General features: G+C 37.4%; 1 pseudogene; it reads right to left on the reverse strand.

The window, feature by feature from the left end:
• Positions 1-3,835: 3,835 nt before the first annotated feature.
• On the reverse strand, positions 3,836-3,954 carry LOC120620618 (uncharacterized; annotated as a pseudogene).
• Positions 3,955-15,563: the final 11,609 nt, after the last annotated feature.

Consider the following 15,563-nt stretch of genomic DNA (forward strand, 5'->3'; position numbering starts at 1 on the left):
GGAAATAGTTTCCAATTGTGTACATGAACTGACACCAATGCTCACAGAAATCTATTTACACATGTTTACTGCCAAGTCATAAAATCTGAGGCAGGATAGGTCCCTGTTTGAATAAACTTATTATGTTATGCTTGTCTCTGTTATTGCCATAACAGAAATCAGAGTAACACAGTATGTCATGTTGGTATAAGGGAACATGATTAAATTGTTCTTTCTTTCTAGGGACACTTACCTTTTCCGATAGTGGGGAGTATGGATAAGGTGAAAGTTAGGGAAAAGATGGTCAGAGGTTGTCAGTACCCTTAGAGAGTTTTACAAGGCATGATAGTGAGCAGCCTTGCTCTAGACTGATTATGTTAACATATATATAATGATATATACTGTATATTTAAGCTATATATATAGTACATGTATATTATCATTGTCTCAAAATACCATTTTAATTTGAGACAATATTGGTAACTGTTGCTAAACAGTAAATTAACAGTTACAAATAAGGAGAAGAGATTCTGTTTTATTTAAGCTAATGCTTACTTTATAATTTATTTTCATAGGAGTTTGCTGGATGATATTTTAGGCAAAAATCCACAGAGGCTGGACAGAACCTCCTCATGTATCCCAATCTGCCATATGCATATTATCTTTCTATGCATGAAACATAACTTTCAGAATATTGGGAAGCACTTTGAACAAAAGAACTTTGAATAAATACTAGTGTTTAAAATGTTACATAAGTTAATCACTACCTAATTTATAAAACATTTTAAAGTAGTTACTAAAAAAAATATGGTAAACTATTTTTAAAATAAAGAAATATAAATCACCTTTGGATAAATTATATCTAGACTTTTATGTTAGTTATATAGAATGATAATGAGTTGGAATATTCTAATAATCAGTCATTTATGATCTAGTTCATATGCTTGTGATACTAATTACTGGAGATTGGATTCTTTCCCTATGTACCAGTTTCCAAATTGTGCTTTTAATTGACATATTAGAGAAATTTTAATTTATGAAACATACTTTAAAACATGATTTCATGACTATTAAATTTAGTTACAATATCATAAACAATACATAATATATTGTGCTGTCTTTTGGATACAACAAACACAGAAGAGAGCCATGTGAATTTACTGATTTGTTTTGAATATCGACTATCTCATAATATTGTATATAAATAGAATTTGATGTATATTGCATGTGTGTTCACCACCCAAAGTTAAATTTTCTTCTGTCGCCTTATATTTAGCAATAAACATATGACACATTATTGAACCATACACTTGAAACCTATATAATTTTCTTAACTAATTCACCCCAATAAATTTAATATAAATAAATAAATAAATAGAATTTGATAGTGAGCATGTACAATTATTAAGATCTTTATGTTAGCAGGATTTGATTTGATAAAATTATTTACATTAATAGAAGTACATTATATTCTTTGTTAGCACTCTGTAAAATACCTTGAGGGTAGTTGGTACAATATGAACATAATTATTAATGAAAACTTATGCTATATACTAATATAACATGTTACTTCACTGTTTTATATTTATTCTTTGGCTAATAAATTTAAAGCAAATTTTCTGGTCTATAAATAAACTCTGTCTATAACTAGTATAAACCACATAAACATAGTTACAAGGTTAAAACAATTGTAGCTATTAATCAGAATGATCTCTTAACTGTTGTGTTAAAAGTTTTTCATGCATGCATTTATTCAGTAAAACTTATTGAGTGCCAGAGATTGATAATGTGTTGTGGCTTTATTATTTCTCTGCCTAGTGGAAAATGAAAATCACTGTGACTTTGTTAAGCTCCAGGATATGCTTCTTTGTACAAATATGGAAAACCTGAAAGAACAAACCCACACTCAGCACTATGAACGTTATAGGTGCTGCAAACTGCTTAAAATCAGCTTTACTGATGTGGACCTAGACAACCAGCCTGTTAGGTGAGTAGAAATTTTTCTAGAACAAGCTAATGGATGATTTACAAAGTGCCTACAATTATGAGATACAATCACTGAGAATAAGAATAACTGTACTTCTCACTTCCTGGGTTATTCTGAATTTTATGTTTTTGTTTTTTTTAACTGATTAAAATATTTTAATATAATGATGATAGAAAATGAATAATGCTTTATAAACAAAACGGTATTTTCAAATTATTATGATATTTTATATTAGCATTCTAGTTTTGACTTTCAATCCTTAATTTTTATTATATTCTTTACATTCATAGCAGTAAAACCAACTGAATAAATTAGAGATTTTCTCCAACCCAAAGGCAACATGTCATGTTTTAACATCGGCATGGAATCCATTCAGAAGAAAATTATAGCATTATTTGTAAGAATCTGTTATAGCATTCCTAAGGAACCAGATTAGTTCTTGTCATTTAAAAACTTTGGCTATAACTTCTAGATACACTCTGGATTGAAATGAAAATATTTTTGCCCCAGGGTAAAGTCTGAGTCATAATGGCATTAAAGAAACAATTTTATTTTCATAAAATTGAATATAGTTTCATAAATTTTCAAAAATGCCATTAACTTGCATTTTTTTAATCATCGTCAGACTTAGATGGAGAGCATTATTAAGAGTAACATAATGCAGGAGATCATTTAGATACTAAAATGTGTGTATCCAACATGTATGTGCTAATGCGTATATCCAAAAGGGAAGTTTAGGAATGAAATTGACAAATATTAACAAAGACTGGCAAAGGATATTGAGAAGGATGCAAAGAGTATTGAAGGTTGGATGGAGGAAAGAGTAAAAGCAGCAGTGTGGTGTCATGGAGGTCAAGTGAAAATAGTTGGAGAGCAGGTGTATTTAGCTATATTGAAGATGAAGTGGATTTGTGCTGTGCAAGTATGACAGTGTGGTATAATCTAGTTCTATTAGTTATGGTATTTTGAAGACAACCAGAATTGAACTGGCTATCTTGAATGAGTCATAGTTTGAAAGATATGTGGCTTTATTTTAATTATTTTGAGAACCTCATAAATTAGAAGTTTTCCCAAATTTTATTGTGAAAAGATGTGAAGAAGTATGATATAATAAAAAGTGGTGGGAACAAGAAATCACTGATACAACTGTTTTAAAAATTCTACTACTTTTTACATACACTCTTTATATACTTTTATATTCAATATTGCACCTACCTCATTTTCTACATCTCCTGATATAGAAATTTCCACTTCTATACATGAAAGAATATTGGTAAATGTCCTTACATGAGACTTAATATACGATATATATTTTATGTTTATTTATATTAACATTTTAATATAAAAGTAATAAAAAGTCCTTTTTAGTTTTCAAGAGATCTGTGAAGCCAAAAGACAGGAGTTTTATGATCAATACCAGAGGCAAGAAGAATTGAAACAGAAATTTATGCAATGAGTAAAGGAGAAAGAAATGGCATTTAAAGAAGCAGGAAAAGAAGCAAGTACTTCTAGTTTGATAAAATTTGTATTCATTTTTAGGTGTCCTATTAATTTGGGGTATTTAATCTTAAGAATTTAGTTGATGTTTTTGGAGACTACTTGCTATTTTTTAAAAAGTAGCTATTTACCACATAGATTTTGAATATAGCCTTTAAAAAATTATAGTCTATAATTTTTTCTGGCACATTTGGAAAATTTGCTTTTTAAATAACCCTCAAAATAAATTTTAAAAATCTATCTTTATTTATAATTTTCATGGATAAAATTTACTTTTTTTTTTTAGGTGAGGCAACCCTTGGTTGACCTCAGAGATTGCAAGAACCTTGTCAGCTTACGATCCCTTATTTTTTTTTTAATTTTTATTTTTTACATCTATAGTTCCTGGTCTTCCTAGGTGGTCTCCCATCCAAGCACTAACCAGGCCCAACCCTGCTTAGCTTCCAAGATCAGATGGGATCAGGCTTGTTCAGGGTGGCATAGCCACAGACAGATAAAGCTTAATTTATAACAAGTTCAAGCTATTTACTTCTGGGAAGAATCATGTACCTTCTAACATTACTACTGCATTAGAACATTTTCCATACTTTTATAAATAAGCGGGTAAATGTTGACTAATGAAAGTCTCGATTAATTAAAGACATTTTAGTTGGTGAATTCTATGGATCCCTGTTTCATTTTATTTCATTCTGTTTCCAAGGAAATGGAAGAAGAAACTATTAATATAGTCTTGATTATTTGCCACTGATAGTTTTTGGCAAAGGAATATATTAGGAATCGTAAATATTTTTATCTCATGTAAATGTGGTTTCAACTTAAGAATATTTAATTTTAGTAGGTAAATTAGAATATGAACTTCTTTTTCCATAGAAACAACATAGTCACTAGGTGCTGTATACCAAATGTGTCAGTCAAGGACAATTAAAGTATAATTAATATAAATTGCATTAGCTTACATATAAGGGAAATGTTTTGGAAGTCTTCAAAGCTATCTTATTAAATCCATGAATGGGAAGCATACTGGATCTCATGAGGGCTTAAAAAGTAAGAAGTGACCAGAAACCAAATCAACCATTTAAGTTTTATATTTCTTCCCTACCTCATTCCCCTTAGTTATGGTACTTATCTCTGTATATCTGCTTTATACTGCATAAGAACATTTTTGCTCTCTGGAGATCAGTTTTTCTTTCATTCCTCTTAGGAAGAACAAACCAGAGCCTAAAATTAGTTGTGCAAAGTGATGAGTAGCAGATGTTCTTAACAGGGAAGAAGTAAATGAATTTCTTTCTGGTAGAAATAAAGTAACTAGGATTCTAAAGTTATCCATAGAAAATAAGATGACAGGAAAACAGTCCCACCTGGCTTGCTGAGAAAAGAAACAATTATTTAAAACATGATAAACAAACAGCAACTCTGATTAACTGACAAGGAAAGTGAGGGCTCACAGAGGTAAATTGAACTTTCTAAGCATAGCAAGGAGATGAATTAGTCAGGATGCAATCTTACATCTTAAAAATTTTCAAATACATATTTGCACATATCCAAATTCTGGAAAATTTGGTTATCTTTTAATATTTTATTTTATTGCTTATTTTTTTAGAGAATTGCCTGTTTATCATGTTCCTTTTAGTTTGTCTTTTCTTAGTGATTTATAATTTTTTATATATTATAGATTGCTCAAAATATTTTACAAATATATTAATATTTCTCCTAACTTGTTTCCTGTCTTTTAGCTGTATTTATACCGTCTTTGTTCAATGAAAAATTTATACCTTTTTGTGGTCAAATGAACTACCCTTGTCCTTTATAAACTTTGCATTTTTTTCTATTGCCTAAGAAGGACTTACGGAATTACCTGAAGGGTATAAATGTATATTCCTATGTTTTCCTCTAATATTTTAATAAATTTGTATCTTATATTTGGATAATAATCATACAAATATCAGTTTCAAGTGTACAACATAGTGGTTAGACATTTACATAATTTATAAAGTGATCCCCCTGATAAGTCTCCTACCCACCTGGCACCATACATAGTTATTACAATATTATCGACTATATTCCCTGTGCTGTACTTCACATCCCCGTGACTATTCTGTAACGACCAATTTGTACTTTTTTATCCTTTCACCTTTTTCACCCAGTCCCCCAAACCCCTCCCATCAGTTTGTTCTCTGTATCTATGAGTCCGTTTGTTTTGTTTGTTCATTTATTTTTTCTTTTAGATTCAACATATAAGTGAAATCATAATATTTGTCTTTCTCTGTCTGGTTTATTTCACTTATCAAAATATCCCCTAGGTCCATCTATGTTGTCACAAACGGTAAGATTTTATTCTTGTTTATGGCCAAGCAATATTCCATTGTATATATGTACCACCTCTTCTTTATCCTATCATGTATTGGATAAAGGTTGCTGCCATACCTTGGCTATTGTAAATAATGCTGGAATGAACATAAGGATGCACATATTTTTTCGAATTAGTATTTTGGATTTTTTTTTATAGTGACATTGATTATTGAAATCCAGTAAGTTTCAAGTGTACAATTTAACAGTAAGGCATATGTATATTGCATTGTGTGTTCACCTCCCATAATTAGATTTCTTTCTATCACCATATAGTTGACCCCTTTAGTATTTTGGATTTCTTCAGATAACTACCCGGAAGTGCAATTGCTGGGTCATAAGGTAGTTCTATTTCTAATTTTTTGAGGAAACTCCAAACTGTTTTCCATAGTGGCTGCACCAATTTGCAATCCCACAAACACTGCACAAGGGTTCCCTCTTCCCCGACACCCTCACCAGCACTGGTTGTTTGTTTATTTCTTGATGATGGCCATTCTGACAGGTGTGAGATGACATCTCATTGTGGTTTTAATTTTTATTTCTCTGATGATTAGCAACCTTGAGCATCTTTTCGTATGTCTATTGGCCATCTGTGTGTCCTCATTGGATACATGTCTATTCAGGTCCTCTACCCATTTTTTTATCAGATTCTTAGGTTTTTTTTGTGTTACGTTGCATAAGTTCTTTATAAATTTTGGATATTAACCCCTTATCGGATGTATCATTGGCAAATATCTTCTCCCCTTCAGTCATGCACTTTATGTTGAGCATAGACTCATAAGATATTGGGGCCAAATGGATCCTCGGATACTCTTTAGCCCAGTGTCTCATACAGATTTTCAAACTGTAGCCTCTCCACCATGGGCTATAGTAACAGGAGGGAGTGGAACAGAGTAGTGAAAATTAGCTGGTCTGAAGATTTGATATTGGGAAGTACCAATCTGATATAACCTTGACACTTAACAGGCATGTTAAGGATCTTGTTAGCAAGCAAGTGACCCCAATTATAACCAACTTAAAAAAAGGAACTTGTGGGAGACAATTAGGAAAGGGACACACAGGACCAACTGATGGCTAGGGCCCATCTTGGGGGAATGGGCAGGAACAAAGGGGCACAAGGATGCAAGAAGCATAGCAGCACCTCAGAGCCAAAGCATCCCTCTGTAGTGTCTGGGATGCAACCACGACCAGCCATCCCTTTGTCCCTTCCTCAGATTGAGAGGGTCTGATATGCTGAGTACAGGTACTGGGCCTACTCCTGGTTGACCTAATATCTGGTTCCTTCAGCTTCCTGCCCTCTGGTTCTCTGGATATGGGAATAATTCTCCCACCAAAATTATTCTTCCCCTCTTATATAGAGGAAAGACAATTAAAACAACAACAACAACAACAACAACAACAACAAAGCTAGGGTCTGCTTCAGGATGAAAATGACTTCTAGGTAGCCAAACATTACCAGATGATTTCAGTAGTCGGCAGCCAGATTTGGTAATTGGAACAAAGTGTGATGGGAAATGCAGTGCTTGAGAACTGTGGGAGGACAGAGCACAGGAACCTCATCTATTCTGGTCAGGGAAGGCCTGTACATGTCTGGGAGGCTGGGTGGTTGGAACAAGGGATAGTTGTAGAGAGAGGGCTGGGGCGGAGTGTTCTAGACATGTGTGAAGGTGCGTGTAAGGTGATTCATGGCCTTCAGAGATGAGAAAGGGAGAGATTCACCGGAGTCTCACAGAGAGGTGAGGCAGGACTGGGCTAGAGCTGAAGCTCTGTTGCTGGCAGCATGGCGCCATACTTCCTCTGTTGCTGCTAAAAAGTTAAGTAAATGGAGGAGCATTGCTGAACAAAAGAGAAGTTTTTGATTTAAACTGAGAAGGTAATGATTTAAAAAGAGAAATTACAAACCAAGTGGTACTACTTACAGTTTTAACCATCTTCTACATACTTGTTCAGGTTTCTCTCTTTATAGATTTTTCTCTATGTTTCAAATTTCTAAATTGTAGACTGTAACTACGAGAACAATAAACTTTAAGTAATAATAAAATATTTAAAAAGAGATACTATGGCATAGGGCATCTGTGAGAAACACGTATAGTGTCAATAGTGAAGAAGGATGTGGCCCCTGATGTAGGAAGCTTGTGTGGTAGGAGAGCATGAGACTCAAGAGAATGTAAGCAACTGAGCAGATGGCTGGTTTCTCTAGTAAGTGAGGATAGCAGTAGAAACTGGCTTTTTATTTTCTTAAATGAAAATACAGTGAAAACATCATGTTTCTGAAAAACGAGTCTGGGCAACAAACCAGAGAACTTGGGGAAAGGGGAAAGAACAGGGTGGCTATTAACTCATTTTCCTGAAGATATCTGGAAGTCCGCTGTACTAGATCTACCCACAGAGTACATTTTTCTGAATGACACCAAAAAGAGGCCTGAACTATCACTTTGGTGGGAGGTGGGACTTGCATTGTGTCATATCGGGTGGACATGGGTGGTTCCTGGCCATGAAGAACCCTGTCACCCAGTAAGAGGTGGTTCTTGAATGCCTGATTACCATGTGCCTAAGTTTCTCAGAGTTGGGTGTTTCGCACATAGAAAATGTTTTTGGCATGTGGTGGCATAGGTTTATACAGAATGGCCAGGCCCACATGCCACAAAAAGATGTTTTGCATGGTATGGAAAAGGAAAAAAACACAAAAGCACTTTGCACTGGGGACAGCAGAGTACCTTTCATGGAAAAAAAAAAAGTGCCATTTGAGTTGGCTTTTGTAACTAGTGGCCAGAAATAGGAATGAGAATGAGGAAGGACATTACAGAAAAGAAGGACACCTCAGCAAGGGCACAGAGGCAGGAAATGTGATTGTGTCTCACTCTTTTGATCACAATTTTTCAGCAGGTGTAGCCAAATTTCATTGTTGTACTACCATCAAAATTTTTGTCTGCCTCCTTTACATGGTCTTCATAGCCATGCCTTCCACTGTCACCAATGTGATCTTCTATTCTTTAAACTCTAATAATCTTTATGTATATAGGAGTTTAGAAATACTTTTCTTTGTAGAAATTCAAGCACAGATAAAGTTAAAGTGCCTTGTGATGACCCCCTCATCTTAGTCACCTTCCTAGTGATGGCCTTTAGTCATCAGCTTGGTGGGTAAACTTCCAGGCCTTTTCCTGCAGTATCATTTTGTTGGTTTAATTTTTAACATAAATGATATCATACTGTCTGTTTTTCCCCCCTGAAAGTGATTTTCTAATGTGAAAATCTTATAAAATTATTTTAATAAGTGAAAACAGTAATTCATACTCTCATTTTAAAAAAGTATCGTAGTACACAAGGGTAATTCTGAGACAGAAGCTGACTCTGTCCTTCTTCTGCTTTCAACTCTGAAAGGTTCCCCATTGTCCACATGAAAAGTGTCACACACATCCCTGGACTGCATCTGGCTTCTACTTCTCACTGCAGCCTCATTGGCCCTCCTGGCCGTCCTTTCCTCCCTAGCCAGTCAGCTGTGCATTCACTCTAGCCCCTGCAATACTAGGTTGGGCAACCTCTCCCAGAGCTGTGTACATTTCCCCTCCTATGATGGACTGATGACTTGTGTTAGTTGTAGCTGGCATCCTTGTGGTCTCTGGGCTCTGAGCCTCTTGTCAGGAGCAGCACTGGAGGTGAGATAGCACACAGGTCAGAGCTGATGTAGCCAAGCCGTCAAGGCTCACTGTTGCTCATGTGCCTAGCGGAGTGGTGCTGGAGGAACCAGCCCCTGTTCTGCATCTAGAAGAAGGATGTTAGCATCAGTCTCAGAGGGCTGTTGACAGGGTTGATGAATCACTGTGTGAAAAGCCCTGGGAACAGGGCTTCTGTGGCGAGTGCTCAGTGTAAGCTGCTGTTCATACTCTGGCTGTTGTTCTTCACTGTTGCACCCCTGGGGCCCAGCATGCAGGGCCTGGAATGTAAGTGTCCAATAAATGTTTGGATGTAAATAATGGAAGGAAGGAAAAGAGATGTACCTGACATGTATGTGAGGATATGCACTTTAGTTATTTCCATGTCTAAGCCACTGTGAATAATGCTACAATAAACATAGAGGTGTATATATATATAATGTCATTTATGTCATTATGTCATAATGTCATAATGTCATTTGTATATATATCTTTATAGATAAACGTTTTCAAATTTTGGGGGTAGATACCCAGAAGAGGGATGCTGGGTCATATGGTAATTCTATTCTTAATTTTTTGAGGAACCTCCATACTGTTTTCCATTGTGGCTATATCAATTTACATTCCCACCAGCAGTGCACAAGGGTTCCCTCTTCTCCACGACCTCTCCAACACTTGTTATTACTTGTTGTGTTGATAATAGCCATTCTAACAGGTGTGAGGTGGTATCTCATTGTAGTTTTGATTTGCATTTCCCTAATAGCTAGTGAAGTTGAGCATCTTTTCATATATCTGTTAGTTGTTTATATGTCTCCTTAGGAAAAGTGTCTGTTCAGGTCCACTGCTCATGTTTAAATTGGTTTGTGTGCTTTTGGTTTTGAGTTGTATGAGTTCTTTATATATTTTAGATAATAGTCCCTTATTGAAGGTGTTGTTTGCAAACATCTTCTTCGAATTGGTTGGTTACCTCTTTGTTTTGTTGATGGTTTCTTTTGCTGTACAGAAGCTTTTTCATTTAATATAATCCCATGCATTTATTTTTGCTTTTATTTCCGTTGCCTTTGAGCTCAAATTAATAAGATCTTTTCTCGGACCAAGGCCCATAAGTTTAGTACCTATATTATCTTTTATGCATTTTATTGTTTCAGGTCTTATATTTAGGTCTTTGATCCATTTCCGTTAATTTTGGTGTATAGTGACAAATTGAAGTCTAGTTTCTCTTTTTTTTTCAATGTGGCTTTTCGATTTTCCCAGCACCATTTATTCAAGAGGCTTTGTTTTTTCCATGTGTGTTGTTTGGCTCCTTATTTGCCCCTATATATTTGTGGTTTTATTTTTGAGCTCAATTCTGCTCTATTGGTCTGTGTGTGTTTTTCTTCCAATACCATGCTGTTTGATTATTGTCGTTTTGTAGTATAATTTGGAGTCAGGCAGTGTGATACCTCTGGACTTCTTCTGTATTCTCAGATTGCCTTGGTTATTTGGGGTCATTTGTGGATCCGTGTAAATCTGATGGTTTTTCGGTTCTATTTTTTTTTTAATGTCATTTGGGTACAAAGGAAAGATAGCAGACTAGGTAAAAGCAGGGTTCGCCTCCTCCCAGGTCCACATTGAAATTACAATCAAATTATAAAATTATCAACATGGAGAATCACCTGAAGTCCAGCTGATCATAACACCTCTGTCTGATAATATAAAGGAGCCACATCGAAGCCAGTAGGAGGGGCAAAGCCTCTAATTGGGCTAGACCCACACCTGCAGGTGGTATTGGATCACTGGGAGAGAGAGCAAGGCTGCAGAGGCTCTCCTGAAGGAGAGGGGGTTCCTGGTCTCATCTGAAGTCTCCCCAGCCCAGGGAAGAGGAGATTCCAACAACTCTGACTGTAGAAACCAGAGGGAATTCTGGCAGTTTGGGTGAGATGGAAGGAGACTGAATCCTTAGATGTCCCTTTGAAGGACCACGCACAGGCTTTCTGACCTGCGGACATAGACACTCACCAAGGACACCAGTGGTGGGTCAGAGGCTTGCATGGAATTAATTCTGAGAAAGTCTGCATTACCTGGCACCAGAACGAGGGCTGGAAGGGCAACCACCATTGATCCTCAGTTTGGCCTCCCTACAAGGTAATTTACAGACCACGCCAGTTTGACTGTGCAGACCCCTTCCACAGAGCCATTAGGAAGTGCTGGTCAGAGGGGATCAGCCTGCCCAACTGACCTGCATATTGCCTGCATTTGTTGCTGGATGGCTGCCAAGCCCTGCTCCAATTCAGGGCCAAGCATTCCCAGCAGGCAGCCTGAGCTGCGAATCACATTTCCAAGATAGGGTCAGGCAGATCACTGCTGCCAACACGAACTTGGGCAGATATCAGTGTTCTGTGGGCCAGTCCCAGATAGCAGTTGGTCTTGCTGTGATCTGGGACTTATGTGGGAACTCCCGAATAGTTACCAAAGTTGCAGCAAGACTGAGGCTGTATTGAACTGACTGCAATTGTCTCTCTGAGACCTCGCCCCACCTTACCCACAAATTGCCCCAGGCAGGCCCATTGTCAGTGAACTGCCAAAGCCCAGCCCATCCCCTCCCATGATCTCCCAATCCACACAGGCAACAAACTTTAGCTGACACAGTGTGGGTACTGCACGGAACTCAATGGCAAGCAGAACTTTGCTGCCTGCAAGAATTGCAATATTGTGTCCGAGGAGCGCAGGGGTCTGTGGGACCACCCCATGACGGCAGCTGGTCTCACTGTGATTTGTGACTACAGCAGGAATGCCTAGGCACAAGAGTTGCTGCAAAACTGAGGCTGTATTGGCTGGTCAGACCTTGGATCCCTGACATTACGCTTCAACCAAGCCACAAAGTGCCTGCAGCCCATTGACAACAGCCTCTTGTGCCCTGCTTGGCTCTGGGGTTGTGCAGTCAGCGCAGGCAACAGACCTTGGTTAGCGTGGTGAGCACATTTCAAGGAAAACAGTTATAGACAGAGCACTGCTGCCTGAACGAGCTGCAATATTTCTTGAGAGGATTGCAGGGGTCTGTACTGGCCTGACAGCCCTTGTCTCCCTAAGCTCCTGCTCCATCCAATACACAAAATGCCTGCTGCACATTGATAGGCAGCTGCCCCTGCCCTGGAGTAGCACATTTAGGCCTAGGGTGGGCAGTGGCTGACCTTGCTACAAGTGGAAACTTGTACACAGAGCCAAACCCCTGAGATTTGTTCAAGAGATATTGCAGCTGATACTGGCACCGCCACCAAAACTTTCTCCCAAGATGCACAGACCTCCCAGGGCAGTGCAAACTGACTGTTGATTGCTGTCTAATGCACTGCCTGAGAAGAGTGCACGGTAGGGGTGGTTGCTAGGCAATGAGCACAACTTGAGCAAACTGTGAGTTGGATACAGCAGAGTCTCATTCATGAGGTTGAACTAGCTGATCTCATTGGGCCAATGCAGATTCAGAATTGGTCGTGTGGGGGGAGGTTTCAACACAGGCAAGCTGGCTCCCGTCTGTGGACTGCACCGGAGAGGGACCTGCCAAATAACAATGGCTGCTGTCCGTCCAGCCCTTGCCCCAATGTTATATAACTCAGTCTTTTCCCATATGTCTCTTGTGCTTCCCAAGCTGCTGACCTTCTGCCAAAACCCAGGGCGAGTGCCTGTAAATGAGTGAGTCTGTGCATGCAGACCCTTTATGGCAGGGTTCCCCAACCTCTGGGCTATAGACCAGTACCAGTCTATGGCCTGGTTAGGAACTGGGCCTCACAGCAGGAAGTGAGCAATGGGCGGGTGAGTGAAACTTTATCTGAATATGCAGCTGCTCCCCAGTGCCTCTGTTCCACTTCAGATCATCAGGCATTAGATTCTCATAGGAGCAATGGTCCCTGGTGCCAAAAAGGTTGGGGACAACTACTTTAATGGATTTTCAGTTTCCTTTTGTCTCACCTAGATGGTCGGAATCCTCACTGATTTTACAGTCAGATTTTGTGGGAACTCCTCTTCCCAGCATGAAAACCCTGGGCTGGGGAACCCTCGTGTGAGGCTAGGGCCCTTTGCTCCTTCAGGGGAACCTGTGCAGCCACTATTCTTCCTGGTGCTCAGCTGCCACATGTGAATGTGGGGCCAGCTGGTTTCACAACCCTGCCCTTCTACCAGTCTTGATGTGGCTTTTTTTATATCTTCAGTTGTATGTGATATGTTCCTCTGGTCTTCAGGTGATTCTCCAAGTTAATTGTTTTATAATTTGGTTGTAATTTTGATGTGGTCATTGGAGGAGGTGAACCCTGCATTTACCTAGCTTGCCATCTTGGCCCCCTCTGATTTTGTTTATTTTAGTATTTTTTCTCTTTTCCTTAGTGAGTCTATCCAGAGGTTTGTCAATTTTATTAATCTTTTCAAAGAACAAGCTTCTTGTTGCATTAATTTTTTCTCTTATCTTTTTGTTCTATATTTCACGTAATTCTTCTCTGATTTTTATATTTCCTTCCTTCTGCTGACTTTGGCTTCATTTGTTCTTCTTTTTCTAGTTCTTTAAGATGTAATGTTATGTTGTTTGGAATTTTTCTTGTTTCTTGAGATAGGCCTGTAGTGATATAATTTTCTCATTATTGCTTTTGCTGCATCCCAAAAGTTTTGTTATGTTGTAAAATTATTCTCATTGTCTATATATCTTTTGACCTCTCTTTTAATTTCTTCTTTGACCCAGTCATTCTTTAGTAGCATGTTTTTTAATCTCCATATATTTGTGTTTCTTCCCACCTTCTTATCTGCTGTTGATCTCCAGTTTCAAAGCATTGTGGTCAAAGAATATCCTTACTTTGATTTCAGTCTTCTTAAATTTATTGAAACTAATTTTGTGTCCCAACATATGGTCTATCCTTTGGAATGTTCCATGTTCACTAGAGAAGAATATATAATCTGGTGTTTTGGTATGAAAGGCTCTGTAAGTGTTAATTATGTCCATTTGGTCTAATGCGTCATTGAAGGCTGATGTTTTCTTGTTGATTTTTCTATTGGATAATCTATCCATAGCTGTCAATGGGGTATTTAGGTCCCCTATCATAACTGTGCTTTTGTCAGTTTCTCCACTTAGTTCTATTAGTAGTTGCTTTATACATTTTGGTGCTCCCTGATTGGGAGTATATATGTTGATAAGTGTTATGTCTTCTTGATGTATTGTCCTTTTTATCATTATAAAAGGTCCATCTTTTTCTCTTATTACCTTTTTTATCTTGAAATCTATTTTGTTGGATATAAATATGGCTACACCTACTTTTTTCTAGATACCATTTTCTTGGAGTATGATTTTCTACCCTTTCATTTTGATTTTATATTTGATCTTGCAGCTGAGATGTGTCTCCAGAAGGTGGCATATGATTGGGTTTTGCTACTCTGTGACTTTCTCTTGGTGAGTTCAGTCCATGTACATTTAGGATGATTATTGATGTACGAGGATTTCCTATAGCCATGTTATCTTTTGTTTTCTGGTAGCTCGGTGTCTCCTTTGTTTCTTTGCCCTTGTGTTTCTGTCTGTTATTTTAGTTTGGTGGTATTCTATGATTTTTTTCTTCTGTTTCCTCTTTTTTATGCTATATGTCTCAGTTCTGGATTTTTTTTTCTTTTTGGTGTGGTTACCATTAAGTTTATGCAAAAGGAAGTTTCATATTACAGAAGTTCTTTTTCTTCTGATTGCATTTTATTTTTTCATTCCCCTCATTATTCTTATATTGCTCTTTCTGATCGAGTCAGATAGTTCTTATAGAGATCCTTCATTCTTTTTTTACTCTCGAGTCTCTTCTTCTGTGTCATTTCTAGATTTCTGTCTCCAATATCACTAATTCTTTCCTCCAGCTTCATTGCCTAAGCTCCCTATTTTGTTCTCATCTCTTCTACTGAGTTCTTCAGCTCCAGAATTTCTATTTTTTTTAAGTTTCAGTCTGTTTAGTACTCCTTTTGTTCATTGCTTTCATTTTTGAGTTTATTAAGCTCCTATCTGAGTTTTCTTGCATCTCAGTACTCCTTTTGTTCATTGCTTTCATTTCTGAGTTTATTAAGCTCCTATCTGAGTTTTCTTGCATCTCATTGAGTATTTCCAGAACTGCAAT

Source organism: Pteropus medius, unplaced genomic scaffold (assembly GCF_902729225.1).
Source record: "Pteropus medius unplaced genomic scaffold, Ma_sr-lr_union100, whole genome shotgun sequence".
Lineage (NCBI taxonomy): Eukaryota > Metazoa > Chordata > Mammalia > Chiroptera > Pteropodidae > Pteropus > Pteropus medius.